We start from the raw sequence: 20,088 nt of genomic DNA, 5'->3' as shown, positions 1-20,088 counted from the left end.
AGCCAAAATATGATATCCTTCTATGGAGGATTTATTATTTTATGGATGTATGCAATTATCTATGGTCTTTTTCATTCTTTTTTTGGGGGCAGGGACAGTCTTGTTCTGTAGCCCAGACTAGAGTTCGGTGGCACAATCTCGGCTTACTGCAACCTCCGCCTCGTGGGTTCAACCAATTCTCCTGCCTCAGCCTCCTGAGCAGCTGGGATGGGCAGCTGCCACTGTGCCCAGCTAATTTTTAGTATTTTTAGTAGAGACAGGGTTTCCCCATCTTGACCAGGCTGGCCTGGAACTCCTGATCTCATGATCCACCCTCAGCCTCTCAAAGTGCTGGGATTACAGGCTTGAGTCAGCGCACCTGGCCCCTTTTTCACTCTTAAAATAATTCAAGACAATTTACAAAGCTCCTTATGATTACAGCTGGAAAACACATCTTAAGTGAGTGGGAAAAAAATGAGATAAAAGGAAATTAAAATGAGGAGAAATAAATAAATACTGTCAGGGATAAAGTAAGTTTCCTAAATACATATAATCAATTTCAGCACACTTGTTAAAGACAGGCTGTTTTATTTAAGTTTTAGCTTTCTAACGACCAATTGTAAGAGGAAAACACTGTTGACTGCAAAATTGACAGCATCCATAGGCTAAAAGTATCTACCCATTTCTCAAGGAGGCACAATAAGTACTGATAATGCAATCAGAATGAATGTCTCTTGGCTGGGCCAGGTAGCTCAGGTCTGTAATCCCAACACTTTGGGAGGCCAAGGTGGGTGGATCACCTGAGGTCAGGAGTTTCAGACCAGACTGGCCAACATAGAAAACGCCCCCCTTTACTAAAAAAATACAAAAAAATTGCCGGGTGTGGTGGCACGCAAGTAGAAAAAATTAGCCAGCTGTGGTGGCACACAAGCTAAGGCAGGAGAAATGCTTGAATCCAGGAAGTGTAGGTTGCAGTGAGCCAAGATCATGCCACTGCATTCCAGCCTGGGGGACAGAGCCAGGCTCCATCTCAAAAAAAAAAATTAATGTCTCTCCAAGTTTCCTCCCCAAAATGGCATGACATAACAGACTGATGTCCTCAACAACTTCCTTAGAGCAGACCCAATGACTGGGTTTGCAGGACAATTTCTGAGGTTATCATCCACATTGCACTGCAACAACATACCATTCAGCAAAAGCCATTTGTAAAACAAAGGTTTTGAAGTGGCAAAGACATAGTTTAGTCATGTAATCAAGGCATAGATTCTAGAGCACCTGGAAGTGATACATCCATCAGGCAGGTATAAATACCGTCTCTCTCCAGTGTCTTTTGGTACCACCAGGATACAATGAGTTTCATATTCTACTCCTTGGAAAGTTCCAGATGCCTAGGGAGTTTGCTTATAATTCATTGTCACTTCATAGCTAGCAGAACTTTCATTAGCTCTGACATTCACTGTGAAATTAAAGGTCCTAACAGACATTTGCCTAAAAAAAAAAAAATCAACCCACTTCCTGCATAGATATGCATCAAACAGGGAGAAGGGAGTAACTGACACAAATCCTCCTCAGAAAAAGCGATTTTGTTTCCCAACCCAGAAGAAAACAGATGGTGCAATCCAGTAAACACATACACACACACACACACACACACACAGATTACCCAAAGAACATCATGCTTTGAGCAATGAATCTTACAATGACATTCCTAGACCTAAACTAGTTGCAAAATAAATATGCCAAAGTGGTTGAATGTCATTATTTATGGAGCAAGGCAGGTTCTTCCCCGTTGAACAGATACAAGAACTCTTGGGAAAGGCAAATTGTTTTAGTTTGAAATAATTTAGTCTATATTCTCTTTTTCAGGCAAGTTAGACAGCAACGTTACTGGGGGTCCTTGCTCCCAGAGTTCCCAAAAGATGATGGTGGGCCACTTCTAAGACAGTGGCAAGCCTCTAGTTCTCTGACGTGGGTTCTTGGCCTCACGGATTCCAAGGAATGGAATCTTGGGCCATGTGGTGTGTTACAGCTCAACTAGAAACCGTGGGTCACAGAAGAGAACCGTGGAACACAGCAACTAGTGTTCAGCTTGATTAGGATGAACCCAGGCACTTAGCCATGCAGGAACAATGGCAAGCCTTTAGCCACATATTGAGCAGCAATGGGTGCCTCGCTGGATCAGGAACACAGTGGACACCATACTGGATCTGGAGGGGTGGAAGTCAGTGGAGGGTCCGCGACAGCAGCAAACAGCAGTGGTAGACGGTCAGTGAAAGCTCAGTTCACGCGATAACAAGCATGGACCAGAAGAGTGCACTTGAAAGATTTAACAGAGTGGAAACAGAGCTCCCATAAGAAGGGAGGGGACCCAAAGAGGGTAGCCGTTGCTGGCTCTAATACCTGGATTTATATCCCTATCCATCATTGTCCCTCCCACTGTGCTCTCAGGCGATAGATGATTGCCTATTTCTTTACCTCCTGTTTTTGCCTAATCAGTATTTTAGTGAGGTCTCTTTACTGCCTGACTGGTCAGGTGTGAGCTAAGTTGCAAGCCCCGTGTTTAAAGGTGGAAGTGGTCACCTTCCTAGCTAGGCTTAGGAATTCTTAGTCAGCCTAGGAAATCCAGCTAGTCCTGTCTCTCAGCAAGGCTGTCTATATTCACCCAGGTGGTAAAAATAGAGCTAAATTTAAAACCTCCATTTAATTTCCTACAATGCTCTTTTAGAAACACAGAGAAATGAAGTTTCCAAAGTAGACTACACACAAACACAAATTAGGTTTCCTAAGAGGAACTCCTGTGTGTGATTCAGAAGACAACTAGACTTGAATCTCATTCCACAGATTACCTATAATGTGGAGTCAAAATTATGAACATAGAAAAGCAAATGTGGACCCCCTTAAATTCAAGTGAGAGTGCTCTACCCCAGTAGAGAATATTTTGACAGTGACTCTCACAGCAGAGATAAAGCAATATGATATGATACAATCTCATGTTCAATGCCCACAAATTCTGATCTACCAGTGATTGAAATCCAATCCTGTCTGTTTTCTGAAACATACGGTCCCCAAACTTCAATCAGCATTGGTGTGTTTTTCCAGTTGCCAGAATAAACCTCAACATCTTCAAACAATCAGCACTCATCCCTACTCTGTGTGCTTTCTGATGAACACAGTACAACTTCAAAACATCTGTTAGACCGTAATCACCATGTAATACACCTTGACTCAGATGGTTTTCATATGTTCAAAATGGATTCCCTTTCTAAAGGCAGCTTTATGGAACTCGTCTTCAATTGTGAACTAAATAAGAGATTTTGTGTGCATTTTCTTTCATCAGATGGAAGAAGAAATTAATCACAAGAGATTAGGAAAAGACTTTATACAGAGGTGCATTTCCCCTTCCGCATGACTTTCCTTTGAAGTTTATAGCAGGTAGAAGAGTCTTTCACATCTGTAAAATTGACATGGAAAAGCAGAAACACACTGAGCTATTAACTTGTCACATATTGGACTTAAATCTAAATAGGAGCCTGTTCTTTCCCTTATATTTTGATTGTGCACCAGCTTAGCAGGAAGCTTTGCATGGGCAAACACTGGATAAATAACTTGTAAATCATGCCACACATGCAGCCCTAAGTTCATTTCAACTGCACCAACTCACTTAAGAGAAACTTCAGGATGGGCATGGTGGCTCATGCCTGTAATCCTAGCACTTTGGGAAGGCTAACACGGGCAAATGGCTTGAGCCCAGGAATTCAAGACCAGCCTGGGCAACATAGTGAGACCTTATCTCTACAAAACAATAATAATAAATTAGCCAGCCATGGTGGCACATGCCTGTAGTCCCATCTACTCAGGAGGCTAAGGCAGGAGGATTACTTCAGCCCCAGAAGTGAAGGCTACACTGAGCCATGATGGTACCACTGTACTCCAACTTGGGCAACAGAGTGAGACCCTGTCTCAAAAAATAAATAAATAAAAAATAAGAGAGAGAGACAGACAGAAAGAGAGACATCATGTCTTATTAAGCATAAAAGGCCAAGTCTACTTATAATCATCTTTTGGCATCATGCTATAGGAGAGTTGGAGAAATTTACATCCAATAGTTTATATTAATCATGCTAATATAATATTGTTCATACAGGTGGCTTTTTCAAAAGAACACTAGTTGAAACCTCACACACACTAACGATTTCTCTTCGCATGCATTCTACACAAATGTTAAGTCCAAAATGTTGGTTTAAGGAAATAATAAAATATTTCTCTTATCTCTTTTAATGTTAATTATCCCATCGTATTTATTTTCTCCTGAAAAATAAAGACATGATCTCATGGAAGTAAAGACATGTACTTGTCAAAATAATAACATTAATATACAAAACGAAAGGGAATTAATTATACCCAACTTGAGACGTTTTCTGCATAAATCTCTCTTTGAATTACACAAGCCTGCACTTCTCCTGAAGTCATTGTCAAATGTGATTTGGCTGTGAAATCATTGTTTACTCCAAAGGAGATCAATAAGTTGGACAACAGATGCTTGGTGAACAGTAACATTATTCTTGAAATGTAACGTCTATAAAGTCAGGAAATACTGTATGAGCATCAGTAAGTACTGCAACAAGTCTAAAGTATCTAAACATTTAAAATCTTGATCCACTGAATATTAGAATTGCAATCAGATAAAAAAAAATCACCTTTGGTTCTTAGATACTTGGGCACGGTGCATTTTCACGTATGTCTGAGTTTTCATTTTGCTCCTGAGAAATGTCTTCCTTGGGTGCTATGGATTTACTGTCATATTCACATAAATCACAGAAAGCATCTAATACAAAACAAAAATTTCAATAGTCACATTCAGATGTGTTTCAGAAGTTGGGTCCCCACCCGATAAATTTCACAGATAGCAAATAAAGCCGTACAGATTTTAATACAAGCAAAACCAGTCTTCCTCACCTCTCAAATTGGTTCTGAATAAAGCTGGAAAATTTCTAACAGTTTGGAGTTGTAGCACCCATATCAAGCCAGTGAGTTCTGGCACCCAAAGGTGGAAAGATAACCATGCAGGCTTCCCACAGATAGGTGGTGGTTACTAAGGGACATGCCATTGTTAGAGTCAACGTTTTGAAATATAACTGAGCTGAAGGTTAAAGGAGAAATCTTTTATAAAGTGAGGTCATGACTCTCACGCAAATATAAAATGAAAATGTACCACAGATTTTATTTAATTCAAGAAATAGTCATAAGTTATATTTGATTCAAAGGAAAAATTTAGTAGATAAATAGATAGATAAATGATAGATTAAAATGGATGGATGGATTGATGGGTGAATAGGGTCAATAAGGAATGCTGGTGCTGGAATGGATTTACAAATACATGCAAAATGTTGTATTACTGGAGGAAGTATCAAGTGTATTCCACTAGACACAATTTATTTGCATTTTCATGGACAAGAGTTATCTGCATTATCAATTTTCTACCATTTGCAGAGAGGGAAAATAGTTCAAAGACAGTGAACACTGCACAGAAATTGGAAAAGTGCAATAGAGAGAAAAATAATCTTTACTTTGCCAATTTTCAAGTATTTCACAATTTTTCTTGACTCTGATCATCACATTTTAAGGTTGGATTTTCAAAAGTTAACTGTGATTTATTTGAAGTTTTTTTTTTTTACTATTCATTATTTCAAATCCCTGAAGGTTGATAAACAATGTTCTATAAGTGATGTCAGAAACTGTCCATTTTGTTTGACTTTGAATATTTTAAGATATGTCTGGCTGGGTGGGGTGGCTCATGCCTGTAATACCGGCACTTTGGAAGGCCGAGGCAGGGGATCACAAGGTCAGGAGTTTGAGGCAAACTGGCCAACATGGTGAAACCCCATCTATACTAAAAATACAAAAATTAGCGAGGCGTGGTGGCGGGCATGGGTAATCCCAGCTACTCGGGAGGGTGAGGCAGGAGAATCACTTGAAATTGGAAGGCGGAGGTTGCAGTGAGCCGAGATTGCACCACTGCACTCCAGCCTGGGCAACAAGAGCAAAACACTGTCTCAAAAAAAAAAAAAAAGAAAAAGATATGTCTTGGTATTGTCAGAAAAATGCATTTTTATTATTTTGTTTCAGTTTTGTTTTGTCTGTGTGACTGTAATGTCATAGAACAGGGGTTTAGAAACTACAACAACAGGTCAAATCCAGGTTGTCACCTGTTTTTGTCGAACTAGTGAGCTAAGTTATTTTTATTTTCAATGGTTGGAAAAAAATAAGTAAAATATTATAATGTGTGAAAATTATGGGATATTCAAATTTTAGTATCTACAAATTTAGTATCTACAAATGATGTTTTATTGAAACACAGTCACTCTTCTTGGTCTATGTATTCTGTACTACTGCTTTTGTGCCACAACACGTACCATATTAGCTGCCGAGACAAAGATGGTTACTATCTGGTGTTTTTATAGAAGTCATTTGCTAACACCTATCCTAGAACACTGCGTTTAATGAAAAGTTACATTGAAAAGGATGATGGGATTCACGACACACTACTCAAAATATGGTACCTTGGCACATTAAAAATACAAAAGTAGGAAAGTCTCTCTGACCTCCCCTCTTCACCCACACATATGCTTCTCCCCGATGCAGGGCATACAGCTTAGGAAAGCTTTTCCAACATTACCAAGAAGCAGGTCAGAAGACACTCATGTGATGGACTCCTGATTCCTGGAAGAAAGGAACGTGCTCATCTCTGAAGACAAAGGGTCACAGAGACAAACCTGAACAAACAGGCCTTGCTAAATTCTCCAGTTTATCTATACTAGATCACACCCTTTTTGTTCTATCATATTTTTCCATCAGTATCCACTCTTCGTCAAAGCTACCATAAAAATATATGGAATTAATCATTTACTTCCATATCATGTAAAACTTACTAAATAAATTTGTATGTTTTTCTCATTGTAATCTATCTTTTATTATAAGTACTTAAGTCATCAACATTGGATAGGTAGAGAGAAGAATGTTTGTCCTCTCTACCAGAAAAAGCTACTAGGAAACACAGATGTTAACACAACTCATTAAAATATTTTGACATTTAAATATTTTGACTCTGTACTATAACTAAATACAAGGGCTTCTTGCCTATCAATTCCAATCTCCTGTCAAATGTTCTGAATCATTCTTAAGTGAGCCTTTAGAGAAATTATGTAGAATGAAAAATAGAATCTAAGACAAACCATTCCTTCTGAGCTGGAGGCTGTTTCTGGCTGGATATATCATTGCTTTAGGCCTCAATTCTTTCCACAATGAAAGAATTGCACTGGAATATTCCAAAATATTCTCTCTAGCTTTAGAATCCTTCTCTCCATCGTTCATGCAAACAATGATCTCAGTGGTCTGTATCACTCATATTCCCTTACTGAGAGAAGCTGTCTAACACAACATAGTCAGTCCTAGGATCCATGTGTCTGTGGCCCATTCAAATAGTTTTCTCCTTCTTTATCAAATATTTCCATCCCAGAGTAACAAATAAATAATGAACATGAGAATCGAGCCAGGAGACCATAAACAGAGCCTGATAGAAAATAAGTCATTCACACATTAACCATTAATGGGTGAATACACAGGAAACTTAGAACATTGGAAGAGTTAGAATTGAGAGATTAGCAAAAAGAAAAGCAGAAATGGATTCTAAAGGTACACAAATGCTCTAATGGGCAAAGTAAGGGGTAGAAAGTGGTTATATAAGTCCTCAAGTAATGGGGACTCAGAGGAATATTGCATGAATTTTTAAGAAGGGGTGAAGTAATAATAGCTTGGAATTTTCTCAGTGAGCAAAAATTAATGCAAAGACCAAGTTCACATTTAGTATCACTTTAACACTAGGGCCCAGGACATAGTAGATGATCAATGAATATCTACTGAAACAGAATTAATCAGACTGTATTGGAATAAGCAAATGAAATGTATAAAGAAAATGTTAAACTAGAAATACAAATGAAAGGGCTGAACAGCCACCACATTATAATATATGGGATATAATATATCCTATACAAAATAATAGGATCTGATTCACATTATATTTGGCATGGAGCAATTTATTTGAAAGAAAGAAATAAAACAGGTTCTTGAAGTAATGTACATTCTTATGATTGGACCAACTTAAAAATACCATTACAATGGAAATATATCCCATTTTATCAGCATGTTTTACAGTATTATAGTAACATTTCATTCCAAAAAGTTCTTAGGGTGGCTTGGACTAAAAAAATGAAACTAAGATTAAAAATTGATTGCAAAGATTATTTAGATAGAATTTTAAATATATATATATATATATATATTTTAAGCCAAAGGTATATAGTTATTTCTTGATTAGAGACAGACAACCTTGGCCAGCTGTAGTGGCTCAGGCCTGTAATCCCAGCACTTTGGGAGGCCAAGGTGGGTGGATCACCTGAGGTCATGAGTTTGAGACCAGTCTGGCCAACATGACAAAACCCCATCCCTACTAAAAATACAAAAATTAGCCGGGCATGGTGGTGGGTGCCTGTAGTCCCAGCTACTCGGGACGCTGAGGGCAGGAGAATCACTTGAACCCTGGAGGCGGAAGTTGCAGTAAGCCAAGAGTGCACCACTGCACTCCAGACTGGGCAACAGAGTGAGACTCCATCTCAAAAAAAAAAAAAAAAAAAAAAAAGAGAGAGAGAGATATTATACTGTTATTTACTTACTACTAAAATTGAAGTATTAAAAATAAGTTATTGTAAAGACATCATTTTAGGATATATTTGATATATTTTAAAAGGTTTGATCAGGCATGATGGCTCACACCTGTAATTCCAGCACTTTGGGAGGCCGAGCATGGTGGTGCATGCCTATAGTCCCAGTTACTTGGGAGGCTGAAGCACAAGAGTCGCTTGAACCCAAGAGATATAAGCTGCAATGCACTGCACTCCAGTCTGGGCAACAGAAGAAGAAGACTCCATCTAAAAATTATGAATGAATGAATGAATGAATAGTTTGCCCTTAATCATGCAAGACTGAAACTGTGTTTAGATGTCAATTTTGCAAACAGTTTATTTTGGAACGGCCAAGGGCAAACTGCAGTCTTATGGGTTAAGTATTCTCTCAACATGAAAAAAAAAAAAAAATCACCCTACTAAAGAAATTTCTAAGGAATCTATTTCTCCAGGAATCTACTGTGTATTCCTAAATGAAGCTGAATTAGAAGAGTAGGCCATCTTCAAGCTGTATCTTTCTGACTTCCCACTGGACAACAGGGGTATAAAAGCAAGAAAGAGAAAATACGGCTCATTTGCTACAATTGAGCCACAGTTTTGCCAGGACATTACACTATTCACAGTAGCTATAAGGGTGACTCAGGAAAAAACTTAGCACATCAAGAGAAGCAACCACAAACTGAGCAAGAGATTTTTCATCAGTTTAAAAAAGTGATTTTATAAGACTTCATATGTGTGAGTTACCCAATGAGAAAATCGCTGGCTTTTATTTCCATCAGAACACGGTTTAAATCCTGTGTCGAGGATTTACTGGTACTTACTAGATAAGTGACTTTGTAAGAAAGTCACCTACCTTTCTTGAGCATCCGTGACATAAAGGTGGCCATTCCAAGACTAAGCTAAGATTAAGTTTGCCCACACGCAATTCCATCTTCATAGGGAAAACGAAATGTAAAATAACAGTAACTTAAGCAAAATAGAAAGTTATTTCCTTTTCACGCACAAGGATGGTATGGTGACTCAATAGTTTCAAATACCCAGGTTCCTCCTATCTTTCTTGTCAGTATTCTCAGCCTGGACGCCATCCTCAAAAGTACCTCATGGCCCAAGACAGCTGCTGGGGCCCTTGCCATTGGTATGCCCTCTAACAAGCAGCAAAGAGCAAGGGGGAAAGAACAAACCAGTATATTTTCTAGCTAAATCAGTTCCCTTTTTAAAAAGCCAGTTTGAAAGTTCTTCTCAATGATTCCACATGGGTAATAAATTAGTTAGTGGCCAAATTTAGAAGCAAAGGAGCTCAGGGAAATATAGATGTTTAACCCAAGGTGACAATGAGCTCAGGTGAGGAATGAGGTTTCCATTAGCAGAGAAGAGAAGAAACTGGATTAGGAGGAAAACAGCACCCTCCCTCACCAGTATTAGAGAGTACTTGATGGCAATCAGTATTCCTAGACATAATAAGCCCCTAAAATGGTACTTGGCACATACCTTGTGCTCAGTAAACTACACATTTATTTTCTTCATATAATAAATTAAAACTGCTGAGGACCATGATCTTAATTTCTTTCATGACTCCCCAAATGTGTAGGCCAGGGTTTGTCAATCTCAGCATTACCGACATTTGGAGCCAGAAAATCTTTGCTGTTGGAGGGCCTTTCTGTGCAGTATAGGTTCTATATTAGCATCCCTGGTTTTGACCCACTGGACGTCAATAACTCCTCATTCCCAACTTTGACAACCAAAAATATTTCCACCCATTGCCAATTGTTCCTGGGGGAGCAAATCGCCCTCAGCTGAGAACCACTGGCCTAGACCTGTGCTGGGCAATAAGGTACTCTTCTATATTCTCTAGGGTTGAGTGGTGCAGGGGCTAAAGACCCTTGAGCTCACAGTGCTGATTCCATTATGTCAAGCCCAGCATACTCTTTGAAGTCTGATGAAGCACAGAGACAAATCTCTACAGTTAAAATGTTTTATTTAGGAAGCAAGAATTTCAATTAAAGGCATACAGACAGACCAGGTGGTCTTCAGTATGTCCAAAGAACAAAGAGGTTATACCAAAAGGAGAGATGTTACATGTTGTTTTGAAAGAAAGTTCACCAGCAGGAATAAAATTTTAGGGAGGTGGTAAGTTCTGATTGATGAGTAACAACAGTAGCAAAAATTAGTCTTAGAGTTGCAACAGCTTGTTTCAGTAGCTATAGATAAAACCAGTTTCACGTTATGGCTGGCAGCTTGAGTAGCCAGGCTTACAGAGAATTACTTTCTTGAAATGTTACATGCCTGTGTTTTCTCCCCCTGGCCCCTTGACTTAGTTGAGTATGACAAAAATGACTCAATTTATATGATCAACTTTCAGAACAGGAAAAATAACAGCAAACTTTCTCTAAATAACATAGTAAGTCATGCACACTGAGAATAGATGACATGGTACTTTTTTTCCTGAAGGTAATGCAGTAAAGACATATGGTAGGGTGATGCAATATAAGTGTTTGTTTCATTCACTCATTCATCAAAAATGTTTCCTGAGCAGCTACTATATGCTAAATACCAGTTTATGCTTTGGGGACACTACACTGAACAATGAGGACAGCATGTATGTCCCCATGAAGCTTTTTTCTGCTGAAGGAGGCAGATTTTAAGCAGATAAAGGAGTAACTCTATAACATCACATCTGGGCACAATATGGACAATAAAGCTTCTAAGTATGTTGGAGGGTGACCAGGGAAGGCATGGCTAAGAAATTGGCTTTTTTGCCAAGACCTGAATGAAGACAGTTCATGAGGCAAGGGAAGGAACATTCTGAGTGGAGGGGAAAGCAGTCATGAAGTGGTAGAGTTGAAGGTGATTAAGCTGGGGACAGAGGCCGGGCATGGTGGCTCACACTGTAACACCAGCACTTTGGGAGGCTGAGGTGGGTAGATCATTTGAGGTCAGGAATTCAAAACCAGCATGGCCAACATAGTGAAACCCCATTTCTACTAAAAAATACAAAAATCGGCTGGGCATTGTGGCAGGTGCCTTTAATCCCAGCTACTCAGGAGGCTGAGGTGTGAGAATCACTTGAACTCAGGAGACAGAGGTTGCAGTGAGGTGAGATCATGTCACTGCACTCCAGCCTAGGTCACAGAACATGACTCCATCTCAAAAAACAAACAAACAACAACAACAACAACAATGTTGGGGGCAGAGCACAGGCAGACAAGAGAGAACCAGTGAGTATAAGCATAGAGCTTTGGATTCATCTGAGTGAGAAGCAAATGCATCATTAGGTTTAAGGTTGACAGCAGTGTGATATCACTTATATACATACATATATACATACACACACACACACACACACACACACACACATATATATATATTTTTTTTTTTTGAGATGGAGTCTCGCTCTGTTGCCCAGACTGGAGCGCAGTGGCACCATGTCAGCTCACTGCAAGCTCCGCCTCCTGGGTTCACATCATTCTCCTGCCTCAGCCTCCCAAGTAGCTGGGACTACAGGCGCCCACCACCACACCTGGCTAATTTTTTGTATTATTTAGTAGAAATGGGGTTTCACCGTGGTCTCCATCTCCCGACCTCGTGATCCACCCACCTCGGCCTCCCAAAGTGCTGGGATTACAGGCGTGAGCCACTGCGCATGGCTGATGCCACTTGTATTTTTAAGGGTCTTTCCAGCAGCCATGAGGAAATATGATTTTTTGGGGTAAGAGTGGAGGCTGGGAGACCCAACAGGATGCTCTTGGATTCATCACAGCCAGAGAGAATGGCAGGCTGGAGACAGGAAGAGTGGTTAGATGAGATATATTCCATAGGGGGTCTGAAGGGGAAGCTGACAGGCTTTGCAGATGGTCACCAGAAGTGATTAAACAGTGTGTGGTTTCTAGAAAACATTATGCAAACCTAATCTTTCAAAACAGATCATCAGAAAATTATATCGTCAACACTTGTTCTGGCTTTTCTGACTTTTCTCTCCCTATATTCATACAAACTAGTTTCTATAATTGTTGGCCCGTATGTAACAGTGTAGACACAGGGATCTGTATGCCTATACTGGCTTGCTGAGTGATTATAGAATCATCATCAAATATGTACGTGCCTGAATTTCCCTATCTGTAAAACGGAGTGACTACAGATTACCAGTAACCTTGTTAACATAACGCATTAAGAGAAAAATCCCACCTAGTACTTCATGAATCCCAAAAGAAATGCAAACTGTAATTATCCGCACAGGTATCCAGTCATGATAACATCCAAAGGAGACAAACTTTGATTAATAAGCAAGAATCATTCCCAAAGATTCCCAGGGATCCCAAGTTAAAGACAACCCTTAAATTTCTTTGAGCTTTGTAATATATTCCAGAGTTTCAGTTGGGATTAATTGTGACTTACTGATTGATTCTTCCTTTCTGACAAAAAATATTGCTTTCTTTTCTTGTGAAATTCAGTCTCTCATGGCAGCCTTGATTAATTATTTGCAAACTATGGTTTAACCATCTATAGTCCCTAGTGTACAAATTTCTTTCACTGCAATAATTTTAAAGTAATTCAAATAAAACTGTTCAATTCAAATTCCTTCTAAGTCTGTAAAAGATAATTTCTTGATGGGATATGGAAAATATGAGTGCTTAAATAAGAAGTAATACCAATGTAACAAATTCTCTTTCCTATAATACATAATTTTTAAAAATTGGACAATAAGAATACTTATGAAATTTAATCAACCTCATGACATTATGTGCTTTATCTGCAATGATGGCATAAAAAAAGTTATACAAAGTTCCAGCTGACAACCACTTAATATAATTAATACCCAAAAATGTTTGGACAGAGCAAATGCTTAAAACATTACATAAGAACAGTAAGTGGATTGTAACCAAGCATTTCATTTCTGCCCAGGATCTAGACAGTCAGAAATAAGCAAAGCTTACCCTCACCAAATTATTTCACATTCCCATAAGAATTCTGTTCTATTTTAAAGTAACATCCATATGTATTAAATTACAAAATGTGTGCATGATTGTGGAAATGCATCATTAGAAACAAAGTTTTTAGTTTAGGAATACGATTCTATAGTAATTTATGTATTTGAAAGACCTTTAACAAAACAATCGTTTTCCATAAATATGCTATTTCAATATTATATATTCCTTAGATTAAATTTTGTTTATAAAATAAAGGTGTATTTCTATTTTAGGACTAAAAGTAATACCCATGAAATAATTTTTTTTTTCTTTTTGAGATGGAGTCCTGCTCTGTCACCAGACTGGAGTGCAGTGGCAGCATCTCGGCTCACTGCAACCTCCTCCTCCCAGGTTCATGCCATTCTCCTGCCTCAGCCTCCCAAGTAGCTGGGACTAAGGCACTCACCACCACGCCCAGCTAATTTTTTGTATTTTTATTAGAGGTAAATTTTCTCTGTGTTAGCCAGGATGGTCTCGATCTCCTGACCTTGTGATCCACCCACCTTGGCCTCCCAAAGTGCTGGGATTACAGGCATGAGCCACCATGCCTGGCCCCATGAAATAAATTTTATCAAACACTATTATGATCCCAAAGTTGCTGCAAAATTTTTAGCAAATTTTGTAAACTTTACTCATTAATACAATCTTATTATAAAATGTACTTCAGACTGGAGATGGAGCATCATCATATAAATATTAAAAATGGAAAAATTGTGGTGTATTGGGATTGAGGTAAGAAATGTATTATATCAAACATATAAATGAGTAAGATAAGAAAGCGTATCATGTTCTGTAGTGTGCAGCAAAGAACAGTCAAAAATGGAAAAGAGGCTGTTTAATTCAAAAAGCAAATTATTGGCCAGGCGCGGTGGCTCACGCCTATAATCTCAGCACTTTGGGAGGTCACAGTGGGCAGATCACAAGGTTGGGAGTTCGAGACCAGCCTGGCCAATATGGTGAAACCCTGTCTTTGCTAAAAATACAAAAATTAGCCAGGTGTGGTGGTGAGAGCCTGTAGTCCCAGCTACTTGGGGGGCTGAGGCAGGAGAATCGTTTGAACCCCGGAGGTGGAGGTTTCGGTGAGCTGCCATCACGGCACTGCACTCCAGCCTGGGTGACAGAGGGAGACTCCATCTCAAAAAAACAAAAAATGCAGCAAACTATTTAACCAGCAATTCCTACAAAGAAATGAAAATATATACAAAATTACATAAGTGTAAATGGAATACATGAAACCCTCTCTGGCCTAACCAGAGGGCATTTTCTCCTTAATGCTTTTTAACAGAAAATTACAAACAAAACATAAAATAAAGTAGTATATACAACCATTGACACCTGTAAATTGATGGCAGTGGTAACTACCCAAATCAAATTTTACATGTGATAAAATGTCACAAAATTATATACATACATTGCATGCATGTCAATTTTGTGCTTTTGATATTGTTTACGACTACTTAAAGTGTAACCATTGGTGGAAACTGGATACACATGATTTATTTGTGCTTTCTTTGTGACTTCCTGTGAAACTATAATTATTCCCAAATTAGAAGTTTTTTGCACCATTCACACAGGTATACGAAATCTATCTTAGAACATTGCTTGTGATTCTGGCACCAAAGCAGGGAACCATTGTTCTTCAAAAAGAAAAAGACAAAATGTTGACCCACTATATACTTTTCTAATAGAAAGATACACATACACAGATTTCTAATTTAAAATTATAATTTATGCATATAATTTTTGAATATTTGCATTTTAACAAATGCCCAATCTTGCAAAACCTAATGTCCCTCACTTCCAGTGATAGAAAATGTGTTTGTAATGTAAGTCTCATTTTGTCATTGATTTCATTCTGTAAACAAAGACACATAAAATAGTAAAGATTCTAAGCTGTCTGAAATGAAAAAGGGTCTGAGGCAGCTTTGGTGGTGTTTTGAGCAGTGAAGCAGGAAAATGAACACCAGACAGTCTGCCAACAGTCAGCACTTTGGGAAATTTACAACTTATGCACTGTGGATGCTTTTGATCTCAACCAACTTACAGAAATAAGAGTTTGGGATTGGGAGAAAGATCCTGTATTAGTCTGTTATTACACTGCTATAAAGAACTACCTAAAACTGGGTATTTTATGAAGAAAAGAGATGTATCATCAACTCACAGTTCTGCATGCTTAACAGGAAGTGTGGCCGGGGAGGCTCAGGACATTTACAATCACGCAGAAAGCAAAGGAGATGAAAGCACATCTTACCATGGCAGTATAAGAGAGAGAGAGAGAGTGGAAAGGGAAGTACCAAGCACTTTTAAGCCATCAGATTTCATGAGAACTCACTCACTACCATGAGAACAGCAAGGAGGAAATCTGCCCCCATGATCCAATTACCTCCCATCCTTCCAATTCGACATGAGATTTGGGCAGGACACAAATCCAAACCACATCAAATCTCACATGAAAAGCTTTCTCTTACTCTTTCACCAAACATATGATCACAGATAAGGGACTTCACATCCCCAAGCCTCAGTTTATTCATGTATAAAGCAAGCATATCAGCAATATCTAATATATCAGGTCACTGGGATAACTAAATGAAACAATAGATACACTCAGTATGTAATAAATTTTTGGACTATAATTCATTATCTTGAACATTAGAATTTCTGCATTCCACATAACTAAGATTTTGGTCATGTATTTTTCTCTGGTTGGGATCTTTTAAGTCAGGTTATGCTAGGCTGGAATAGGTGGCAAAGCTAGCAGAAACCATCACCCAATAGCTAAGATGTCATGACCTCTAGTTCTCTGAAGTTCAAGGTGGAAATGAGATAAAAATCACCCACTTCCTACGTTTGAACGTCTAAACTTTTAATATGAAGGATACCAGCATCGATAGAGAAAGATGACATGGGTTTGCAGTTATGAGAAAAGAAAATTGAACCAAAAAAATGTTTTAGAAAATACTTTTATAACAAGTTTATTGAGATACAATTCATAAAATGCACTCATTCAAACTGTACAATTTGGGTATATTCAGAAAGCTATGCAACCATCACCACTATCTAATTGTAGAACATTTTCATCAGCCCAAAAAGAAACCTGGACCTATTTGTAGTCACTCCCATTCTGTCTTCCCACTATTTGCCTTACCCTGGCAAACACTAATCTACTTTCTATCTTTATCTATTTGCCTATTCTGGACATTTTATATAAATGAAATTATACAATATATGTTGCCTTCTTGATGCTAAATGCTATAGCAATCTTGCTTCATGTACATTGTAGTATATATTAGCACTTCATCTTTTTTGACCATCAGATTCAGCTATACAAATATACCACATTGTGCCCATCCACTGCCAATAATATATCTGAATATGTCCCTTCTCAATAATGGTTTAATTATAGGATCCACCCAACTAGTAAATAAATCTCAACTCTATAGAATTGGCAATCTTCTTCTTCAATGTGAAGATTACTGGCTTAAAAAATCTCAGCCCCATATGAATGCTTTAAGTATGAAACCCCTCGAGCATATAGCCCTACTTTTTACTCTTTCTCAGCCTTAACTCCCAATAATTCCTACACATTCTCAGGATTTTAGCCAGTCTCCTAAGAACCTACACACCACCTACTGAGTTGTTCACATCCACACCTGGGCCCTCATCTCCTCCCCCACATCCATGCCCCCCATCGAAACAAGCAAGGACTGAAGCTGGAGATGCATTAGAAACAGCCTGGGGTGGAGTTCACTACAATTTTTGGCAGGGATTACATGACAGAAATAGTTCAATTGGGCAGAGGCTAGTGCTGGACAAATGGTGGGCACGTTTTAATTATTGGAAAATGAGGTGTTAGGAGAACATATTTAAGAGGGCATAATATGCCCTTTTATAAAACAGAGGTTTTATAAAGGGAGCCATTGTCTTGGCAACAAGCTGAAAGTTCACAGAGGGGCCAGGCCAACTGGTGCATGGTCATAAACAGGGTGACAACTGCAAAAAGAAGGGGTTGGGCATTGAACAGCACAGCATGTGGATGCTGGGGGCTAGGGCAGGGCAACTCTGCAGAACTTCCTACGTGATGGCCACTCTCAGCTTGTTGCACAGTGTGTAGGTTCATATGATTGGCTAAAATCCTAGGTATGTGAAGGAATTATTGGGAGTTAAGGCTGAGAAGAAGCAAATATTAGGGCTATATGCTACAGGGGTTTCATAGTTAAAACTTCCCCTGCTTCCCCTGTGCAGTGTTGGCTCCTGCCAGGACTTCCAAGGACCACACCTGTCTGAGCACATCCTGGACTCAACTTGAGGGTTCCAAGCTCCTCTCCACCCAGTGATGGGAAGCAATGAGGCACCCTCTAAAGAGACTCAGGGCTGAAGGAGACAGCCTCAGACCTTGGAGACTAGGTCAAAGCCAGTTCCTGAAGGTCTTTTTCAGCACCATATTGGTTTGAAGGCTTTGAGTCTTCTTGAGTCAGGTCAGCGGGGTCCTGCTCCTTGGTCTAGAATCCTTGACATGGGCACAGGTGAGACCTCCTTCCCTTCCAGATGTTTCTTTTCCTAGGCAGAAGAGCAGGACCTTATCTCTGGATGAGATCAGGGGACCCTCAGCTAACTCTGGACACTTACTGTCTTCCACTTTGGGGTCTTATCACACCCTCTCCTGCTGAATGATATACTTTATTTTTGTCTGTGTCTTCATTGATCAACTAGACTGTTTCCTGGGGAAAAGACTCTATTTTTCCTCTTTACCTGTCTGTATCACATGAGCAAGGGAGTGCAGCCCTTGGTCTTCATACAGAAGGCACATTTCTGAGGGCATGGAAGGATGACTGGGGTTCCCAAAGTAGACATGGCAACCGTTGCCTGGGGTTCCAAAAGTAAGCATGGCAACTGTTGTCAATAGGTTGACAAAAAATATCACTAATGCAACAATACGCCTTTGATTATTATTATTATAGTGACCAAATCTATGTGGCAGATGTGTGCCTTGATATTTTACATACTCACTCTATGTAATCATCCCACAAAATGACATAAGTCTCATTTATTCATTTTACAATTAAGAAACCTGTAGTTAGGGAAACCAAGTAAAATACGCAGAGTGACAAAGCCAGTGATTAACCTCAGTGGTAAACAACCCAACAGGTAAAGCCACAGGTGAAGAAAGGAACAAGATGCATCATCAATTTTGAAGGAATTTCCAGATTTATAACCTTGAAAGGAGAGATGAAGATTGGTCCAACAGTCCTAAATACTGTATGTTGAGGAAGCAGCAGTTCAGATGGATGGGGTGGAGTAAAGAATAGAAGAGATCAGGTAAATGGACAGAAAGTAGATTGCAAGACTTTCATTACAGAAGATGTTATCTCTGTAAATAATATTTTTAGTTTAGCAAATATTAGAGAGTTAATTAAAAAAAATTAGAGGATTAGAGTCCTGAGAAGCCCTGTGCAGGACACACCTTGTTATGGTTTGGCTGTGTCCTCACCCAAATCTCATCTTGAACTGTAGTTCCCACAATTGCCATGTGATGTGGGAAGGACCCTGTGGGAGATAATTGAATCATGGGGATGGGTTTTTCCCATGCTGTTCTTGTGATAGTGAATAAGTCTCACAAGATCTGATAGTTTTATAAAGGGCAGTTCCCCTCCACACACTCTCTTGCCTGCCACCATGTAAGACATGCCTTTGCTCCTCTTTCACCTTCCACCACGATTGTGAGGCCTCCTTAGCCATGTGGAACTGTGAGTCCATGAAACCTCTTTTTCTTTATAAATTACCCAGTTTCAGGTATGTCTTTATCAGCAGTGTGAGAACAGACTAATACACACCTTGATTAAATTTCTTTCGTTCCCTTCTACTGTGTAGGTTGAATAGCCAAACTTCAACAACAAAAGCATAAACGATGCAGCAGAGATTGTCTTCAGCTGCCCAACCTCCCCTTCAAATGTAAACCCCCCTGCCCTGCCCCACATGGACTTTCCTTCTTTCCTGGAATTCAGTGCTCCACATACCATTGACCTATACATACCCATCAAAATCAGAAGGAAACCAAAATTTTAAATTGGGAATTAATAATTGACCAATCAATAATAATTGACCAAGACATTTTCATTCAAGTAAAATTTTCTACTAATCCAAAAAATGAAAAACTCTGTCATTACAAAGAAATATTTGGGGCAATGGCAAGCAAGCATAAATGATTATTATGATTAGAATGATTTTTTAAAATTAGTGAAGACAGCATGTCATAGGCTGCTTGGAATCATTAAAAAGATAATCCATGTAAAGTACTTATTAAAATGTTTAGCACAGGATTTTTTTAAATCCTTAGTTATTACTGATGTGATGTAACAAATTTTTGGACTATGATTCATTATCTTGAACATTAGAATTTCTGCATTCCA

At 39.0% G+C, this 20,088-nt stretch overlaps 1 pseudogene; it reads right to left on the bottom strand.

The window, feature by feature from the left end:
* LOC129025955 (anosmin-1-like) overlaps window positions 1-20,088 on the bottom strand; it is a 184,445-nt pseudogene that overhangs the window by 133,439 nt on the left and 30,918 nt on the right.

This window comes from Pongo pygmaeus, chromosome Y, assembly GCF_028885625.2.
Source record: "Pongo pygmaeus isolate AG05252 chromosome Y, NHGRI_mPonPyg2-v2.0_pri, whole genome shotgun sequence".
NCBI classification, from domain to species: Eukaryota; Metazoa; Chordata; class Mammalia; order Primates; family Hominidae; genus Pongo; species Pongo pygmaeus.
Note: the sequence above shows the minus strand (reverse complement) of the source record. Positions and strands in the feature narration are given on the sequence as shown.